The following is a 20,906-nucleotide window of genomic DNA, read 5'->3' on the forward strand; positions in this document are numbered from 1 at the left end:
ACATCCCCCACTAGGGGCAGTCTGACACCCCTGAGAGGAAGCTTCCAAAGCAAGAATCAGACAGGTACACTCACTGTTCAGCAATATTCTATCTTCTGCAGCCTCTACTGCCGATACCCAGGCAAACAGGGTCTGGAGTGGACCTCAAGCAATCTCCAACAGACCTACAGCTGAGGGTCCTGACTGTTAGAAGGAAAACTTTCAAACAGGAAGGACACCTACATCAAAACCCCATCAGTACATCGCCATCATCAAAGACCAGAGGCAGATAAAACCACAAAGATGGGGAAAAAGCAGGGCAGAAAAGCTGGAAATTCAAACAATAAGAGCACATCTCCCTCAGCAAAGGAGCGCAGTTCATCTCCAGCAACGGATCAAAGCTGGACGGAGAATGACTTTGACGAGATGAGAGAAGAAGGCTTCAGTCCATCAAACTTCTCAGAGCTAAAGGAGGAATTACGTACCCAGCACAAAGAAACTAAAAATCTTGAAAAAAAAAAAAGTGGAAGAATTGATAGCTAGAGTAATTAATGCAGAGAAGGTCATAAACGAAATAAAAGAGATGAAAACCATGACACGAGAAATACGTGACAAATGCACAAGCTTCAGTAACCGACTGGATCAACTGGAAGAAAGAGTATCTGCGATTGAGGATCAAATGAATGAAATGAAGCGAGAAGAGAAACCAAAAGAAAAAGAAATGAACAAAGCCTGCAAGAAGTATGGGATTATGTAAAAAGACCAAATCTACGTCTGATTGGGGTGCCTGAAAGTGAGGGGGAAAATGGAACCAAGTTGGAAAACACTCTTCAGGATATCATCCAGGAGAACTTCCCCAACCTAGTAGGGCAGGCCAACATTCAAATCCAGGAAATACAGAGAATGCCACAAAGATACTCCTCGAGAAGAGCAACTCCAAGACACATAATTGCCAGATTCACCAAAGTTGAAATGAAGGAAAAAATCTTAAGGGCAGCCAGAGAGAAAGGTCGGGTTACCCACAAAGGGAAGCCCATCAGACTAACAGCAGATCTCTCGGCAGAAACTCTACAAGCCAGAAGAGAGTGGGGACCAATATTCAACATTCTTAAAGAATTTTAAACCCAGAATTTCATATCCAGCCAAACTAAGTTTCATAAGTGAAGGAGAAATAAAATCCTTTACAGATAAGCAAATGCTTAGAGATTTTGTCACCACTAGGCCTGCCTTACAAGAGACCCTGAAGGAAGCACTAAACATGGAAAGGAACAACCGGTACCAGCCAGTGCAAAAACATGCCAAAATGTAAAGACCATTGAGGCTAGGAAGAAACTGCATCAACTAACGAGCAAAATAACCAGTTAATATCATAATGGCAGGATCAAGTTCACACATAATATTAACCTTAAATGTAAATGGACTAAATGCTCCAATTAAAAGACAGACTGGCAAACTGGATAAAGAGTCAAGACCCATATCAGTCTGCTATATTCAGGAGACCCATCTCACATGCAGAGACATACATAGGCTCAAAATAAAGGGATGGAGGAAGATTTACCAAGCAAATGGAGAACAAAAAAAAGCAGGGGTTGCAATACTAGTCTCTGATAAAACAGACTTTAAACCATCAAAGATCAAAAGAGACAAAGAAGGCCATTACATAATGGTAAAGGGATCAATTCAACAAGAAGAGCTAACTATCCTAAATATATATGCACCCAATACAGGAGCACCCAGATACATAAAGCAAGTCCTTAGAGACTTACAAAGAGACTTAGACTCCCATACGATAATAATGGGAGACTTCAACACTCCACTGTCAACATTAGACAGATCAACGAGACAGAACGTTAACAAGGATATCCAGGAATTGAACTCATCTCTGCAGCAAGCAGACCTAATAGACATCTATAGAACTCTCCACCCCAAATCAACAGAATATACATTCTTCTCAGCACATCGCACTTACTCCAAAATCGACCACATAATTGGAAGTAAAGCACTCCTCAGCAAATGTACAAGAACAGAAATTATAACAAACTCTCTCAGACCACAGTGCAATCCAACTAGAACTCAGGACTAAGAAACTCAATCAAAACCGCTCAACTACATGGAAACTGAACAACCTGCTCCTGAATGACTACTGGGTACATAACGAAATGAAGGCAGAAATAAAGATGTTCTTTGAAACCAATGATAACAAAGACACAACATACCAGAATCTCTGGGACACATTTAAAGCAGTGTGTAGAGGGAAATTTATAGCACTAAATGCCCACAAGAGAAAGCAGGAAAGATCTAAAATTGACACTCTAACATCACAATTAAAAGAACTAGAGAAGCAAGAGCAAACACATTCGAAAGCTAGCAGAAGGCAAGAAATAACTAAGATCAGAGCAGAACTGAAGGAGATAGAGACACAAAAAACCCTCCCAAAAAAAAAAAAAAAATGAATCCAGGAGTTGGTTTTTTGAAAAGAACAAAATTGACAGACCGCTAGCAAGACTAATGAAGAAAAAGAATGAAATAGACGCAATAAAAAATGATAAAGGGGATATCACCACCGACCCCACAGAAATACAAACTACCATCAGAGAATACTATAAACAACTCTACGCAAATAAACTAGAAAATCTAGGAGAAATGGATAAATTTCTGGACACTTACACTCTTCCAAGACTAAACCAGTAAGAAGTTGAATCCCTGAATAGACCAATAGCAGGCTCTGAAATTGAGGCAATAATAGCCTACCAACCAAAAAAAGTCCAGGACCAGATGGATTCACAGCTGAATTCTACCAGAGGTACAAGGAGGAGCTGGTACCATTCCTTCTGAAACTATTCCAATCAATAGAAAAAGAAGGAATCCTCCCTAACTCATGAGGCCAACATCATCCTGATACCAAAGCCTGGCAGAGACACAACAAAAAAAGAATTTTAGACCAATATCCCTGATGAACATCGATGCAAAAATCCTCAAAATACTGGCAAACCGGATTCAGCAGCACATCAAAAAGCTTATCCACCATGATCAAGTGGGCTTCATACCTGAGATGCAAGGCTGGTTCAACATTCGCAAATCAATAAACATAATCCAGCATATAAACAGAACCAAAGACAAGAACCACATGATTATCTCAATAGATGCAGAAAAGGCTTGACAAAAATTCAACAGCCCTTCATGCTAAAAACGCTCAATAAATTCGGTATTGATGGAACGTACCTCAAAATAATAAGCTATTTATGACAAACCCACAGCCAATATCATACTGAATGGGCAAAAACTGGAAAAATTCCCTTTGAAAACTGGCACAAGACAGATGCCCTCTCTCACCACTCCTATTCAACATAGTGTTGGAAGTTCTGGCTAGGGCAATCAGGCAAGAGAAAGAAATCAAGGGTAGTCAGTTAGGAAAAGAAGTCAAATTGTCCCTGTTTGCAGATGACATGATTGTATGTTTAGAAAACCCCATTGTCTCAGCCCAAAATCTCAAGCTGATAAGCAACTTCAGCAAAGTCTCAGGATACAAAATTAATGTGCAAAAATCACAAGCATTCTTATACACCAGTAACAGACAGAGAGCCAAATCAGGAATGAACTTCCATTCACAATTGCTTCAAAGAGAATAAAATACCTAGGAATCCAACTGACAAGGGATGTAAAAGGACCTCTTCAAGGAGAACTACAAACCACTGCTCAGTGAAATCAAAGAGGACACAAACAAATGGAAGAACATACCATGCTCATGGATAGGAAGAATCAATATCATGAAAATGGCCATACTGCCCAAGGTTATTTACAGATTCAATGCCATCCCCATCAAGCTACCAACGAGTTTCTTCACAGAACTGGAAAAAACTGCTTTAAAGTTCATATGGAACCAAAAAAGAGCCCGCATCTCCAAGATAATCCTAAGTCAAAAGAACAAAGCTGGAGGCATCACGCTACTACAGTAACCAAAACAGCATGGTACTGGTACCAAAACAGAGATATAGACCAATGGAACAGAACAGAGTCCTCAGAAATAATACCCTACGTCTACAGCCATCTGATCTTTGACAAACCTGAGAAACAAGAAATGGGGAAAGGATTCCCTATTTAATAAATGGTGCTGGGAAAATTGGCTAGCCATAAGTAGAAAGCTGAAACTGGATCCTTTCCTTACTCCTTATACGAAAATTAATTCAAGATGGATTAGAGACTTAAATGTTAGACCTAATACCATAAAAATCCTAGAGGAAAACCTAGGTAGTACCATTCAGGACATAGGCATGGGCAAAGACTTCATGTCTAAAACACCAAAAGCAACAGCAGCAAAAGCCAAAATTGACAAATGGGATCTCATTAAACTAAAGAGCTTCTGCACAGCAAAAGAAACTACCATCAGAGTGAACAGGCAACCTACAGAATGGGAGAAAATTTTTGCAATCTACTCATCTGACAAAGGGCTAATATCCAGAACCTACAAAGAACTCAAATTTACAAGAAAAAAACAAACAACCCCATCAAAAAGTGGGCAAAGGATATGAACAGACATTTCTCAAAAGAAGACATTCATACAGCCAACAGACACATGAAAAAATGCTCATCATCACTGGCCAGAGAAATGCAAAGCAAAACCACAATGAGATACCATCTCACACCAGTTAGAATGGCAATCATTAAAAAGTCAGGAAACAACAGGTGCTGGAGAGGATGTGGAGAAACAGGAACACTTTTACACTGTTGGTGGGATTGTAAACTAGTTCAACCATTATGGAAAACAGTATGGCGATTCCTCAAGGATCTAGAACTAGAAGTACCATATGACCCATCCATCCCATTACTGGGTATATACCCAAAGGATTATAAATCATGCTGCTATAAAGACACATGCACATGTATGTTTATTGCGGCACTATTCACAATAGCAAAGATTTGGAATCAACCCAAATGTCCATCAGTGACAGACTGGATTAAGAAAATGTGGCACATATACACCATGGAATACTATGCAGCCATCAAAAAGGATGAGTTTGTGTGCTTTGTAGGGACATGGATGCAGCTGGAAATCATTCTTAGCAAACTATCACAAGAACAGAAAACCAAACACCACATGTTCTCACTCATAGGTGGCAACTGAACAATGAGATCACCTGGACTCGGGAAGGGGAACATCACACACCGGGGCCTATCATGGGGAGGGGGGAGGGGGAAGGATTGCATTGGGAGTTATACCTGATGTAAATGACGGGTTGTTGGGTGCTGACGAGTTGATGGGTGCAGCACAGCAACATGGCACAAGTATACATATGTAACAAACCTGCATGTTATGCACATGTACCCTAGAACTTGAAGTATAATAAAAAATAAAAGTGAATAAAGCAAGAAGTGGATGAATTTCAGGTATATTTGGAAGTAAAAACAGGAATATGCCAATGGATTAGATGTGGATGATGAAAGAAATAGAATTATCAAGATTTTAATGTAAGAAAATGGTAGGAATCGATTCTATGTCCTAACTTGGAGGAGGCTAAAGTAGAAAGAGGTTTTAAACAATAATCAACAGTATAATCTTGGCCATATTATGTTTGAGATGCTTTTATAACAAATGAAGAATCTGAATATTGGATACCTGAAGTTTAAAAACAAAAAAGCATTTGGATATGTAAATTTGGACTTTATCAGGATATAAATATGCTATTCAAAACTTACACCTACATTAGATTCTTTACAGAGTCAGTACAGCTACAGAAATGTCATGAACCAGCATTGAAACCTGTGACACATCAACATTTAGAAGAGGAGTAGAATAAGAGCTGCAAATATAAGAGCCTGAAAGAGTGGCCAGTTAGGAGAACAGGAATTCATGGAAATCCACAAAGGAGAATATTTCCAGGACACAGTAGCTACCTGGGTCGAATGGACTCTAAGGTTGAGTAAGATGAGCCTATAGCAGGATCCTTCATATTGCAAAAACTGGTATGGTTTAATATTCATGGAATTATGCTAACAAATGGCGGTAAAGGTCAAATGGAAGTAGTTTCATAGTGTAAGTGGTTAATCATGGTAGTTACTTGAGTGAAAATAGACTTTCTAAATATCTCTTTTGAGAATTTTGATGTAGGACAGTAGTAGAGAGGAATGTGATGTCCAGTGAGGGTTTCATGGATGATTCAAGAAAATGTTTGAATGCTGGTGGAAACAGAGGAAGGAAACTTAAAGTGCAAGAGAGAAGGAAGGTAGCAGAATATTCTCATTATAAATATTTTGTCTCTCAATTGCAAACCCATTCTTCTCTGTTCTGCTCTGTGATGGAGGATAAGCACACTGAAAACTGTACTTCTCATTGGCCTGCTGGTTTCCTGCCAGGTTCTACAAGGTGAAGGCTCCAGAGGGAGCCTAGAAGTAGAGAAGAAATAAGAAATTTTCTTATTTGTGTTTGCTTGTTATTTCCTTCAATGTTATTCCGGCATCCCCAGGTTCCAATTTCTACCTTCTTGCCATACCCTGAGAACCAGCCCCACTGCATGCCTCAGAGGTAGAAACTTTTCTTGGAGCTCAACAGCTGGGAAGTGTTCCCTCCTTGGTGAGCCAGTTTTCAGCTTCTCAAGGCTTTTCTTCCAGGTTCTAATAACCTCAACTTCTTTCTTTTGTTCTTCAACTCTAGAGACGTTGCCTCCTATCATCTTTACCTGTATATTTATTTTTGGTTCCTCAGTCCCTCCAACAGCTATGTAACTGATTCACTAAAATAAATTCTCTGTTGGAGTAGAGTACTTTTGAATTTTCTGCAGGACAGGTTCTGTTTAGGAATATGGATTTTGTCACAATTTGGTCAGGTGAGAAAACGGCTATAGCTGCAGGATGGCATACATGCAGCAAGGTCATCAGCTAAAAGTGAGAGGGAGATAGAGGGGCATTCAGAAATTTGAAAGGAGAGAAGGCTCAGGTTGAAAGACATTTGGGAAAACTCTAGAAGACTGCCAGCCAGTAGTCAGTACCTGTAGGCTTAGGAACAAAAGTGTTTTGTTGTTTTTGTGTTGTTTTTGTTTTAAAGAAATTGAGACTGTTTTATTTAGGCTGCTCCTCAGTCCATAGTATGTTGGGGTCAAGCCATGAAGGGCCAGGCCGTGAATAACTATACTAAGGAATTTTAAATATATACTGGAAGCCCTAAGCCAGCCACAAGCTACACACATGACCATTCCCAAATTTAGCTCATAGTTCATTGCACTATATCCTAATGGGCTTTTAGAACACAGTAGAGTAAGTCCTTACTTAATGCCATCAATACGTTCTTGGAAACTGAAACTTTAAGTGGAACAATATGCTGCAGGTCCTTGAATAATTGTTTAGTTCACTGTTTGGTTACAATGGGAATAAAAAAACAAAAAACTGATTCCATTATATGCTAGTTTGCTTAAAGTCACAATTTCACAGAACCAATTAATGATGTTAAGTGAGGTCTTACTCTGTATCAAGCATCCACAAACAAAATCAATCTTCATTGGCATATGTATTAGCCAGGTCATGCTGCAATAGCAAAATCCCATAGGTTGGATGACTTAAACAGAAACTTGTTTTCTCACAGTCTGGAGGCTAAGATGCCAGGGGATTTTATTTCTGGTGAAGGCTCTCTTCCTGCCTTGCAGACAGCTGCCTTCTCATTGTGTCCTCATATGACCTTTCCTTGGTGCTTCTGTGTAGGGTTGGGGTGGGGGAAGGGGAAAAGAGATTGAGCTCTGTTATCTCTTGTAAGGACACCGATCCTGTAGAATCAGGGCCCTGCCCTTATTATCTCATTTAACTTTAATTATTTCCTTAGTGGCTCTATCCCCAAGAATAGAAACATTAGGGTTTAAGATTTCAACATATGAATTTAGGGGTGACACATTCAGTCCATAACATGTAAGTTGTAACTTATTTACCATTTCTTAAATAGGCAATTTTAAACTGAGAGGTGACTTATTTTTAGAAAGGTATCATTTACTATAGTATGGAACATGAATTAGATGAAAGGTTAAAATAGAAAAACTACTTAGAAGGCAATAGTCAATAGCAAAAATTATGAAGTTCTGAATTAAGTTATCATAAAGAAAAAAATCACATTGATTTTCCCAAACTTTATTATTATTTGTTTAGACAGGGTCTCACATTGTCATCCAGGCTGGAGTGCAGTGGTATAATCATGGCTTGCTGCAGCCTTGACCTCCAAAGGCTCAAGCAATTCTCCTGACTGAGCCTCTCAAAGTGCTGGGATTACAGATGTGAGCCACCACACCCGGCCAATTTTTTTTTTTTTTTTTTTTTTTTTGAGATGGAGTCTTGCTCTGTCACCCATGCTGGAGTGCACTGGTGTGATCTCAGCTCACTGCAAGCTCCACCCTCCCGGGTTCACGCCATTCTCCTGCCTCAGCCTCCCAAGTAGCTAGGACTACAGATACCCACCACCATGCCCAGCTAATTTTCTGTATTTTTAGTATAAACGGGATTTCACCGTGTTAGCCAGGATGGTCTTGATCTTCTGACCTCGTGGTCCACCCGCCTTGGCCCCCCAAAGCGCTGGGATTACAGGCGTGAGCCACCACGCTTGGCTGCCAATTCACTTTATAATTCATCACTGACGGCTTAGGAGGAAATAAACCATAAAGTAACATGTCTGGTTTGTACTTGTATTTGTTTAATTTAGAAACAGGATCCCATTTTGTTGCTCAGGAACTCCTGGCCTCAAGTTATCCTCTCGCCTCAGCCTCAGGAGTAGCTGAGACTAAAGATGCCACCATAACCAGCAGTAAGTCCAGTTTTTGAAGTGGCATCCTTGCAGAAAGGAATAAAATGAAGAGTTAGTCCTATTCTAGTGGATAGGAATAAAAATTGAATTTCTGTGAAAGTTTAGAGGAGTAATATGTAGCATTTCCCTAACTTTTTGGACAAGGGAATCTTTTTTGTCCATGTCATAAAACTAGTATTTCATGGAACCACACTTTGAAAAATGTTGGGTTAGAGGAAGTCTGACAGTATGTCGTCATATAATGGTCTTGATGTATAAATTTTACTCAAGCCCAAGGATGAACAGTCTTCAGGATATAAAATCTTAATAATATATATATATGGCACAGAAATGGCAACCAAATTCCTGTTTATTGGCAGTAGGAACTCAGTCACACATGCTAAAATGTAGCATTTCAGGGCAGTCATTCTCTGCCGTGTATGTGGCTTGAAGCTACATATGCTATAAGAGAATCCCATTTATGGGAACCACTGTCACAGGGGCCATGTAAATTGCTTATTAATTTATAGTTTTGAGCACTATCTAAATGCCTGGCATTTCTCTAATTGTGTTATATCTGCTTAATTCTCCCCCAAAATTCTATGAGGTAGCCATTAGTATTAGGCCCATTTTACAGATCTGAAAACAGTCATGAGGAGGTAAGTAACTTATAAAAGTCACACAGGTAGTAAGGAGTAGAGCCAGGTTATGAGTACAGATAATTATCTTCAGAGGCAACCCTTAACTTCTGTACTAGACTGATTTTTAGTATTCATCCCATTCTCTTGGAAGCAAAGAAACATTAAGCTGCAAATCTGCATAGAGATGAGGGAATTGGACTAAAGTAGGTTGAATGTATCATGTGTTTAATAGCCTCTGAAAACCTTGGCTTCTCCCCCTGGAAAGCAAGTGTATGGGAACAGCCCCTTCCCGCTGATATTGTTACACAATTCCTTAGAAATATATGCCCCTGGCTAAAAATGAAACTTTTAGATATATTGATAAATGCAAACACATTTTGGTTTAGTGAGAATCACCTAATCTTATCGTAATTTCCAGACTTGTATCTTAAAGATAAATGCTCAGAAGTTCAGTATTTCTCTCTATTCAATATTTTTGATATCCTACCATTGAAACACTTTAGTTGATATAGAACTCCTATCTTTTCAGGTATGCTCAAATTCTATTACTGTCACAAAGTATCTTGTCATTACCCCGACCCGTTTAGGTTTATCCTTTTCTTTAACAACTTTGTCTTTATAGTAAATTCCACATATTTATCATATAGTTTGGTCTTCCATTAGGAAACGCCTTAAAAACTGATATCCTTTGACAATTCTGTGAAATCTCCTAAGTCACCTACATAATTAACACGAGTTTATGGAGTAATCTACCTTGGAGATTACTCATTAACAGCTTGAAAAGGTTCTATTTTTAAAAGTTATTTTTCATGCTGCTATTATATAATACCTTGATTTGAGTCAGAAATTTTAATTCATTTTATATTTGTTTATTCTTATATTTGCATATATTCACTGAATATTTACCTAGATATCATTCCTTAAAGATTATGTAAATTTTGATAAATACATTAATTTATATTAGAATCAGAAGTAAGCATATTTTAATTTCATATACCTAGGGAAGTGAGTTTAACAATTCTGAAGAAGTATCATTTGCAAGTGTCTGGGGAAAAAATGATCAGGTTAGTGTAGATGGAATTTGCCGTTTTAAATTCAGTAATTCCATAGAGATATAGAGAAGGCAAATATATGGTTTATATTGAAATCACGTTAGATTTAGATAGTGTTGGTTTCTACAGTTTCTCCAGGCTGGAGGATAACCTCTACATATTTATGTTATCAAACTCTTCAGTGCCGTTCTTGTCAGGGGCTGATTTGTTACTTTGAAATTCATCTGGAATTCCTGCAACCAATCTTCTCTCTATCCCCACTCCAGGTGCTTTTGTGTTTCAATGTGACATTTTCCTATCCAAATAGATCAAAGGAAAAATTACCTGTCTGATATTTCTAGTTGAGTTGATAGATATTTTATTGCCACATACCCTCTATCTTTAAAATGCAGTCATCACTTTGAGAGGAAGAGAAAGTCATAGTGCTTTTGTCGTAACGTATGTGTACCTGGATTTTTATTAGGAAATATATTTGTAATTTTTTTTTTTACAAGTCCCAGCATCACAATTTCTGAAGTATGCGTAAAACTTCCTTAAACAGAACTTAAAAATGCTTTTTACTTGTTATCATTCTGAGGATATATATGTGAAAGACTACACATATGTGCTCGTGCATGCATTTACACACAAAGGAAGTTCATACATACACGGATCACTTATCAGCTAGTATGTTATTTAAAACAAAATTCTAGCCATTTTAACAAATTGCCAAGGAAAGAGCAAATATAAATCATTTTCATTTTTGTTTTTATCCTAGGACTTAATAGAAATGCAAGACTTCCTGCCCTACACTTCTCTGCTTTGTCCGCTTTCCTTTCACTTGTCCCTTTGTTAATTAATGGGCAAAGTTACCAAGTCTACAGGGCTTGTAGCTAATCAGGGAATTTCATTTATTGGTTTAGGTAAAAGCTTTCAGAATGTTAATGCATCACCTGAGGTGAGCCTGGAAGCACACTCTTGGCAGAAAATACTTCCAAAGAGAATAGTCTGGAAAGAACACTTAGCTGAAACTTGGAATTTACCTCTCCAGGCAGCTCATATCCTCTCTCGTCTTTCCCTATTAATTATTCATTCATTTTATATACTTATATTTGGTAAAATGAATGGTAACAAAGGCCTGAATTTTAAAAATTTTATTTACATCTGGATGCTCAAATACTTATTTTCCTCTCCTTTAGTTTTACTCTTCATCCTCCCAAAACCAATTATATATCTTTTTATACATTCTATTCTCCCTTTTGATGCTTTCATTTGGCAACATATTACATTCCAGACAGAAGTTTCAAATGCCCTTTTCACTGGAAGACCTTTACCTTGGCAGATGTCTCCCTAACCTAAATATTTGCTCATGATCTCTCCAAATGTTCAAACAATGGCGGGCAAAGTAAAATACTTTTCCCAGCAGTAATATTAATATTTCTTTCTTTTGGCCATTTTGAATTTATTGTAGCACCCATTTAGTAAGGCACCAAAGGCATGGTAGATTATAAATCCAGTTTGCGGCAAGCCTCATTTCACGTTTGCTTTAACTCCTCCTCTTTCTCCCAAGGAAGAATGCTTAATATGAGCCCAGAAATACTGTCACTCAGTTTGTTTTAAAAACTGCAGATTTTTGACTTTTCAGATTTTATGTGAGTTATGCCAGGGGCAGAAAAGCACCAGGGAAAAGCACTGCAGGGCCTAGTATACGGAGCTTATAGGATTCTGACACCTCTTTGGTTTTGCAGCTCTTTTCTAAAAGCATTGAGTTTTATAGTTTATACCATGCTGCACCTGTTGGTAATTCCCCCCATCTGGTTTTCTTCCCATTAAGTTTACTGTTCAGATTTGCAGGTAAAACACCATGATACTGAGGCTCTTGCAGGTAGCTCAAAACACATCAAGCAGCACCCACCTACTGATCCCTTTGGTTTTAGCTTTTGAAGCAGTTTTGACTTCGGAAAGTTAAGAAAGTCTCTATCCTACAGTTTTTTTGCTATTTTGCAATTCAAGTACATAACCAAACTTTCACTCCAAGGACACACAGGCAACGTGTTGCTTGTGGATTTCAGAGGCAGCTGGCCTTTTAATTTCAGGAAGGTACTTCAGGTTTCGGAAAAGAGTGATTTGGCTCTAGGGTACCTGCACAGATACAAGCTGCATCTCCCTCAGGGGGCTTGCCCCACAGAGAGCCACAGTTAAAGTAGTAAGCATGAAATTTTGCGATTGAGCTAAGTATTTCTAGAACTGTTTCCTGAAGAGACAGAAAGGAAGGGAAAAGAGAGAGCAGAGGAGTTTAGAGGTTGTTGGTGAAATAATTCCTAGAAACTTATCTGTAGTCTATAAGGGCTGCCTTGATGCAGTAGCAAGGACACTTAGAATTTTGCTCCTGAGTTTATTCACTAGTAAAGCTAGGACGATACCACACATCTTGTGTGGCTGAAGAGAAATAGAAATTTTTTAAAAAAATAGTATTAATGCCTTGAACGCCCACTGGGGACACACAAATGCTGTCATGAACATATACTTATGTGATTCCTCACCCTGGCCATAGTTGACTGGGCCTCTGGTGAGCACCTGACCTAAGAACTTCCAACCATATGCTCACGGCTCTTGCTGCCAAATGTAAGAATAGACTGTGCTATGGATTTTTCCAAATTAAAATTTCATATCTACTTTAATTGGTTTTCAGAGCGACTTGCCAGCTTTGATCCTCTCTGGAATGTTGATAGTTGCCTGATTTCGCTGTTTCTTTGCCTCCTCCATCTCACAATTCAATATCAGGTTTCGTATTTTCTTACTTGTTGATTTCGCTAAGAGCCCCATCTCCACTAACCATCTCTATATGCTGAGGATTGCTGCCAACCAAAGCTCCAACTGCATGGTTACCTTTTCTAATTTCTTCTAGAATTTGAACAAAGAATTGAAGAAAACGCACAAAGTAACAACAACAAAAAAACGAATCAATGAAAGACAAGGCAATAGAAGAAAGAAAAAGCACGGATTCATCGAACACGATTCACAGAGCGGGAGAGAGTTCGAGCAAGCGGCTCAAAAGCCTCCTTAATCAGGGTTTTTATTAGCTATAAAGAACCCAGCCACACCCTTCGTTTCCCGCCCCCGCCCCCAGAGGCCTCCAATTGGCCACACCCCATAAAGGACTGACCTGTGACCAATCAGAGGCTGAACTGGAGACCCGGCCCGCAGTCATTCAAGGCTGAAGTGGCTTGTTATCTTGGGAGCGAGGAGAAAGCCTATTTGCTGCACTTGCTGCTCTCCTGCCTATACGTCCTGCCTGCACCTGCTGTTCTTTTACTTATGCGAACTGGCTTCACCTGCTGTTCTTTTGCTTATGCGAACTGGCTTCACCTGCTGTTCTTTGCTTATGCGAACTGGCTGCACCTGCTGTTTTCCTGCTCGTGCTTCAACCCCTGCTCACCCCAGTTCCCTATTCTCCTACCTAGTTTCCCCTTGAGAGAACTAATTTAAATTTAAACTCGGTAACCCTAGCCAACTTTCGAGTGCTCAATAGTCACATGTGACTATGAGTACCATGTTGGGTAACAGAGATATAGAACATTCCCATCTTCACAGAAACTTCTATCAGACATCAGTGGTTAATCTCTGTTCATTTGCCTGGAAGTTTTTCATATTCCAAGTCAAAGAAAATTCTTAGAATCAGATAATATGCATATATTGTAAGTAACAGATAACATAATTCTAACATTAATTAAGGGGATATATTCACTCGTGAAACTGGAAGGCTTCAGAGTGTGTTTGATTCAACTGTGTAATAGAATTGCTAAGAATATACTGTTTGCTTGTCTTCCGATTCTGATTTGTGTAAACTTTGGTCTAAGGGCTGGCTTTTCAACATTGTCATAAGATGGTTGCCTGTGGTTCCTTGGAATGCATAATCCCACAAATCTAATTGAATTATCTGTTTTCAAAAGATAAAGGAAGTGTTGTTTCTTTAGATGTAAACATAAACTTTTCATAAAATTTATCACCCCAAATTTCATCACTTTACCAGTCTCCTAGCAAATCTATGGTCAAAGAGTAAAGTCATGTGGCTTAGTTTAGGCATCAACACAAAGAATATGTGGATCCATGAATGAAAATCATTATAGTTAAAGAGAGAATGTTTGGTGGGAAGGCACACGTGATGTCTATTAGCACTCTATGGTAGTGGTTCTCAATAGAGGGTGATGTACTACAGGAAACACTTGGCAATGTCTGGAGACAGTTTTAATTGTAGTCACCGGAGGCATCTACAAGCACGTAGAGGGTAAAGGCTAGGGATTCTGCTAAACATCCTACAATGCACAGGACAGCACCCACAACAAAGATTCATCTGAGCCAATGTACATAGTGCTGGCATTAAGAAATCCTCTTCTATGTGATTGTATCTTATGAAATCTAGCTTAAATTTAAAAGTGACTTTAAGGACTCACGTAACAGAAAAATACAGTTAAATCTGGTTTCAGGCATGATCTAGAGATTTGCAAAATTCAAGAGAGTTGCAACGTGTTATATATTCCTGCACTTCTTTGCAGTTGTGTTGGTTATTCTGTGATCTAGATTCTCAAGTTATCTCCTTCACGGTAGCACCAACAATAACTCTCCTTCCAGTTGGTTACCTTTCTCAGAATCTGCCAGCAAATAGCTGCTTCATTCAAGTTAGCTAGAATTGTATCATATATCAGTTGCTAAAATAATCTATGACTAATATTTGGTTACTCTTACATGACTATTACACAACTGAGAATAGTTGGTGGGTAATTTTGCCAAGGAAAACCTGAATACTCCGGATGAAGTTGAGGGAGTCTGATTCTAAACAGACAACTCATGAATGTCAACTACAGGGTTGGTGGATTACATTAGTGATTACCATAGTCAGCATCTAGCAGATTATAATGGTGTGTGACTCCAACAGTACTTAAAAGTATAATTGTTGAAATGGGATGGGGTATCAAATAAGTTCATTAAAAACTTGAAGCATAGGCTTGATCAGAAAACAGCTTTCTTTCCCACTGGTACCTTGTAATCTGATTGTTTTGAGTTATCTACTGGCACATATTTGTATAATATTCTATTTCATCAAAAAGAGATAACATGTATAGGACATTTTTACTTTCTCATGTTAAATTTTCAAGTTCGTTTGTATCTAAACCTTTCATTAGTTTTACAATAGCTGACAGGTTACTCTGAGTAATGTAGCTTGCTCATATGGAAAACTGAGATAACAATAGTAATACTTTCTATTGTTGCTTTTAGAATCAGATAATTTAAAAACAATGAGTACAACGTTTAAGTAGTAACTGCATATTTATAGATGTTCAATCAATATTAGCTACAATTGTTTCTACTCAATGGTATTGAGATATCTAAAGGCATAAATATTATTTGCATTCCATTGTTTTCAGCCTAAGAATTACTGAGCAATACTTCAATTATCCTTCTTTCTAAATTATATCTGTTGATCTCAGTTATGTCTTAATTTACACTGTATCTGTATATTCTACTATCTCAAAATCTTCTTTCTTATTTCTATTGTTTAATAAAGGCTCTTTTCCTGGAATATTTTATTCATTTGAAAGATAGATTGATTGATATAATTACTTAGCCTATTTTCTATTATTTCCCAAAGTCATAGTCTTTTATTGAAAAAAGAGATTAAAAGTATCAACCGTACTCCCACTAAACCTTAAGACAGGAATGCATACCAGAGATGTGCTGTTATTTTTCTTTTCTCTTTTTTCATACATAAATAAACATAAAAAGATAATTGGGTGTGGGTTAAAAAGTTGGATGCAATTTTCAGTTTAACCTCTCCAGTATAAACAAGCAAACCAAAAAACAAAGTTTGCATTTACATTAACATGATATATGGTTAGAGGTGGTTTCCATACCCCCTAAAAGAAAAAGAAAGGAACTAACACTTCTTGGGTACCTATCTAATATTATCTCAGGCAGACACTAGATAATTAGTTAATGAAAGATATATCATCTTCATGTGGAGATATGAAATTAATAGAATGGAATCTCAGAAAAGTTAAATAACTTGCTGAAAGTCATGCATATAGCAAGTGGCAAAACTAGGATTTGAATGTGAATCTGTTTGACTTCAAGTTTTGTGTTGTTTCTACTGCTCCCTGGCTGCCTTTGCAACATATCTACATGCACCACTGCAATTTTATTCTATCAGGATCTGAAAAGAATTTCTTGTGCCTTTGTGCCTATGCTCATCTTATTTTTTATTACATGGTATATAGGATGCTGCTTCTTCAGATAGTATCTATATCTCTTCCCTGGGAAGAGCTATTTATCTATTGGCAAAGCAATAGACTATGTTAAATTTGTTCTGCTTGTGTTTGTTTTCTGTGTATATTCTCTTATTTTCCAACTCTCTTGATACCAAATATAATCCCCATGCCTCTTAAAATCTTTTTAATATGGTTCATTAAAAATATTTTCCCTTGTGTCTAGAAATCCTTTATCCCCTAATTCATTAATTCAGCAAATACATATGATGTGTCAGACACCATGCGGATAACTAAAGCACTCCTCAAGCATTTCCATTTCCTTAAGTAGAGGCTGCCAGCTTGCAGTTAGACATTTTGCTTTTATTTGATTGATAATTGTTTAATGATTTCAAACTTTTCTTTCCTTGATTTCAATTGTAAATTATAGCACGTTTTTGTATTTCTGATAGTTTAGAATAATGTGTGGTCTCAACAAAACTGAGCCTGCTATATAACTATAAAATGATTAATTTCCATAAATTCTTTAAACAAATTTATAATATCATGATACGTAAGTATAGTATTTGATAAGACTTTCAAAGATTAAGTAGGGTACCTTTGTGTGCTTTCAAAACACTTTCATTTGTTCAAGAAAAAGTATTGCTAACTTTATCTGAATATGACTTTAAAAAAGACTATAGAATGTCGATGATAGCTACAGTACTGAAAAGGGAAAGAAGTGGGAAATTATTAGATAGATAAAATTTACCTTTATACATAATGGCAAAAAAAGGAACAGATATATAGATTTCTAGCTGGTCAGTAGAACATTTTGCTGTCTCAAAAATATTCACACATTTTTTTTCATCTTGGTTTATCTATTTCTGTACAACCCAACCACTCTAAAATTTAGAGCCTTGAAGCATCAACCATTTCATTATACATAGAGATTTTCTGGTTTAGTAATTTGGTCAGGAGTCAAGTGGCAGATTTTATTATTCCATGTGACACCAACCAGGGTTCCTTAATAGTATTCCTCTGGTGTGTAGACCAGTCTGGAGAGTCCAATGTGGCTTCACTCACATATCTGACACCCTGGCAGGAATAGCTTTAAGGCTGGTCTTAGCTGGAACAGTCAACTGTAGATCTTACAAATGGCCATCCTAACACTAATTTCAGATTAAGTCTAACTTCAAACCTGGAAGTTCGGAGTTCCCAGAGATGGTGTTTTAAGAGACATAAGCAGAAGTGGCAAGGCTTCTTTTTTTAACTTTTATTTTAAGTTCAGGAGTACAGGTGCAGGTTTGTTACATAAGTAAACTTGTCATGGTTTTTTTTTTTTTTTTTTTTTTTTTTAATACAGATTATTTCATCACCCATGTACAAATCTTAATATCCACTAGTTATTTTTTCTGATTCTCTCCCTCCTCCCACCCTCCACCCTCTGATAGAACCCAGTGTGTGTTGTTCCCCTTTATGTGTCCATGTGTTCTTATCACTTAGCTACCACTTATAAGTAAGAACACATGGTGTTTTGTTTTCTGTTCTTGTGTGAGTCTGCTACAGACAGTGGCCTCCAGCTTCATCCATATCCCTGCAAAGGACATTATCTCATTCTTTCTTATGGCTGCATAATATTCTGTGGTGCATATGTACCACATTTTCCTTAGCTCGTCTATCATTGATGGGCATTTAGATTGATTCCATGTCTTTGCTATTGTGAATTGTGCCACAATGAACATATGCACGCTTGCGTTTTTAAAACAGAATGATTTATATTCCTTTGGGTATATACCCAGTATTGTAATTGCTGGGTTGAATGGTATTTCTTATGAGTTACTTTCTCAAGTCCCAGAATATCACTTATGTCATGAGTTAAGTAAGTCACAAATTCAAGCCCAGATTCAAGGGGACAAAAAAGGAATATTGGATTCCACTTCTCAATGGAAGAAGTATCAAATTATTTTAACCATCTTTAATCTATCATATTCATCTTTTGCTATATGTAATGCACTCTAAATTAGATAACATTAATTTTAGCAATAGTATCTAGCCTTGAAGAAATTATAATTTTGAGGTAAATACAACATATAAGAAAGCAAAAATAAAGGTAAATATATGAAAATCATTTAAATGCTTTCCCTACGTAACATCACTGAAAATTGCCTGTATTGTGACTCTAAGCCAATTTTTAGTATTCACGTAGACTAGCCGGGCGCGGTGGCTCACGCCTGTAATCCCAGCACTTTGGGAGGCCGAGGCGGGCGGATCACAAGGTCAGGAGATCGAGACCACGGTGAAACCCCGTTTCTACTAAAAATACAAAAAAAAAAAAAAAAATTAGCCGGGCGCGGTGGCAGGCGCCTGTAGTCCCAGCTACTCAGGAGGCTGAGGCAGGAGAATGGCGTGAAGCCGGGAGGCGGAGCTTGCAGTGAGCCGAGATGGCGCCACTGCACTCCAGCCTGGGCGACAGAGCGAGACTCTGTCTCAAAAAAAAAAAAAAAAAAAGTATTCACGTAGACTAAATCAACTGGAAATATGTTACTCTGAAATGACTGGAATGAACGTAATGGAGTTTATACTTCAGAAGAGAAAGTTGCTTATAGTTTGTAGCTTCCCATATGTTGAATTTCTCAGCTCTGCTAGTGATCTAATTTGCATATCCTATGTTTCTTTGCCAAGTTACAAATCAGTGGGCAGAATAGATGTTTTTAGGAATGTGACTTCTCTTTAGAGAAGAGAAGCAAAGGGGTATATAATGAAGAGTTCTTACTAGTTGTAAACTTTGACCTCAAGGCATGTTTACCCAGGATGCCCAAATTAAATTATTTTATTCTCATCTCTGTAATGAGGTTACTGAAGGGTGGACATCTTGGGTTCTTACTCCAGATGCCATGGTTCCTGTTCATAAATTTTTCACATTTCTTATCTACTATTTCTCCAAAAACGACAACTACTGAAAAAATTAAACCCAACTGACAGGAACCAAAATGAGATGATGCCTCTTTGCTCTTTTCTGGTAGAACATTAGTTCAACCTTTCCATAAGGTTGAACAGCATCAGAAAATGAAATAAAGATGACCCAACCTGTTTTATAATGACTATAAAATAGTTATGGTTGTATTTAAATTTACATAAATATGAATATATTAAGCTAGCATATAAGAATTTTACAGCTGGAGAAAATTGAAATAAAGCTGGAATACACTTAATTATCTAAATTGCTATTGGTATCTGTCATTCCAAAGTACCTACAGCAGGATAATTTTATCCTAAGCTTCTAAACACTCAACCAAACAGTGAGACTACATATATTCCTACAACCCCCAATGGAGGTATTGAGATTACACATGCTTTCACTAATTTAAAGAGGGACTTTCACACTGGGATGCATTAAAAAGAGAACATTTAAATAAAAAGCAATTTGCTTTGCCTGTAATTGAATTCCCCTTGCTGTTATTGCTAATTATTGACAATATTTGTGATGGACTAAGAGGCTTTCGCATTCAGAGACAAATTATTTTTCTGCTATATCTTAGAAGACAGTGGGCTGTCTTTTTGATATCATAGTCTGTTACCATGGAAATAATTGTGATTTGAGAAATGTATCAGCAACATGAAAAAAAAAAAAAAAAGAAGCTCTATACAGAGAATTTCCTTTTCTTTAGTGCTCTGGGCATTGTACAGTCTTGCATAGTAAGTACATGATAATGACTTCTCACATTTATATAATATGCCTTTGTTTTACAACGTCCTACACAATAGATAAAGCATGGTATATGCAACTATAAATGAAAGACTACTGAAGTAAATTGAAAGCAATAAAGTGAAATGATCCTATATTTCAGAATAAATTTACAATTAAATTAGAATAAAAATTCTGCTTTTAAATTTCTCAATGTTGAGAAGATTCTTGTAAATGGGAGTGATCTCAATAAGAAAATATCATTGTTTTATTTTTGAAGTCATTACTCAATTAGCTATTTATCAATCTTTTTGTCATTTTTTATATTTTGCTATGAATAGACAATCAGTCTATTTATCTGATAGAACAAATATTTTCTTTCCAGAGCATCAGAAGAGAATTCCCTATTTTCCATATGCTTCTGCCTAATTTGGAGGAGATGATGGAGAGAATCTATTTCATAGAATATTTGGTCTAAGATGGCCTTATTTGGAGACCTAGGTGGATCTGACTTGGAAAAGGAGGGAATCGAGGAAATACATGAAATACCTTAGGATGAGCAAGAGAGAAAGA

This window comes from Macaca mulatta, chromosome 17 (assembly GCF_049350105.2).
Source record: "Macaca mulatta isolate MMU2019108-1 chromosome 17, T2T-MMU8v2.0, whole genome shotgun sequence".
NCBI lineage: Eukaryota > Metazoa > Chordata > Mammalia > Primates > Cercopithecidae > Macaca > Macaca mulatta.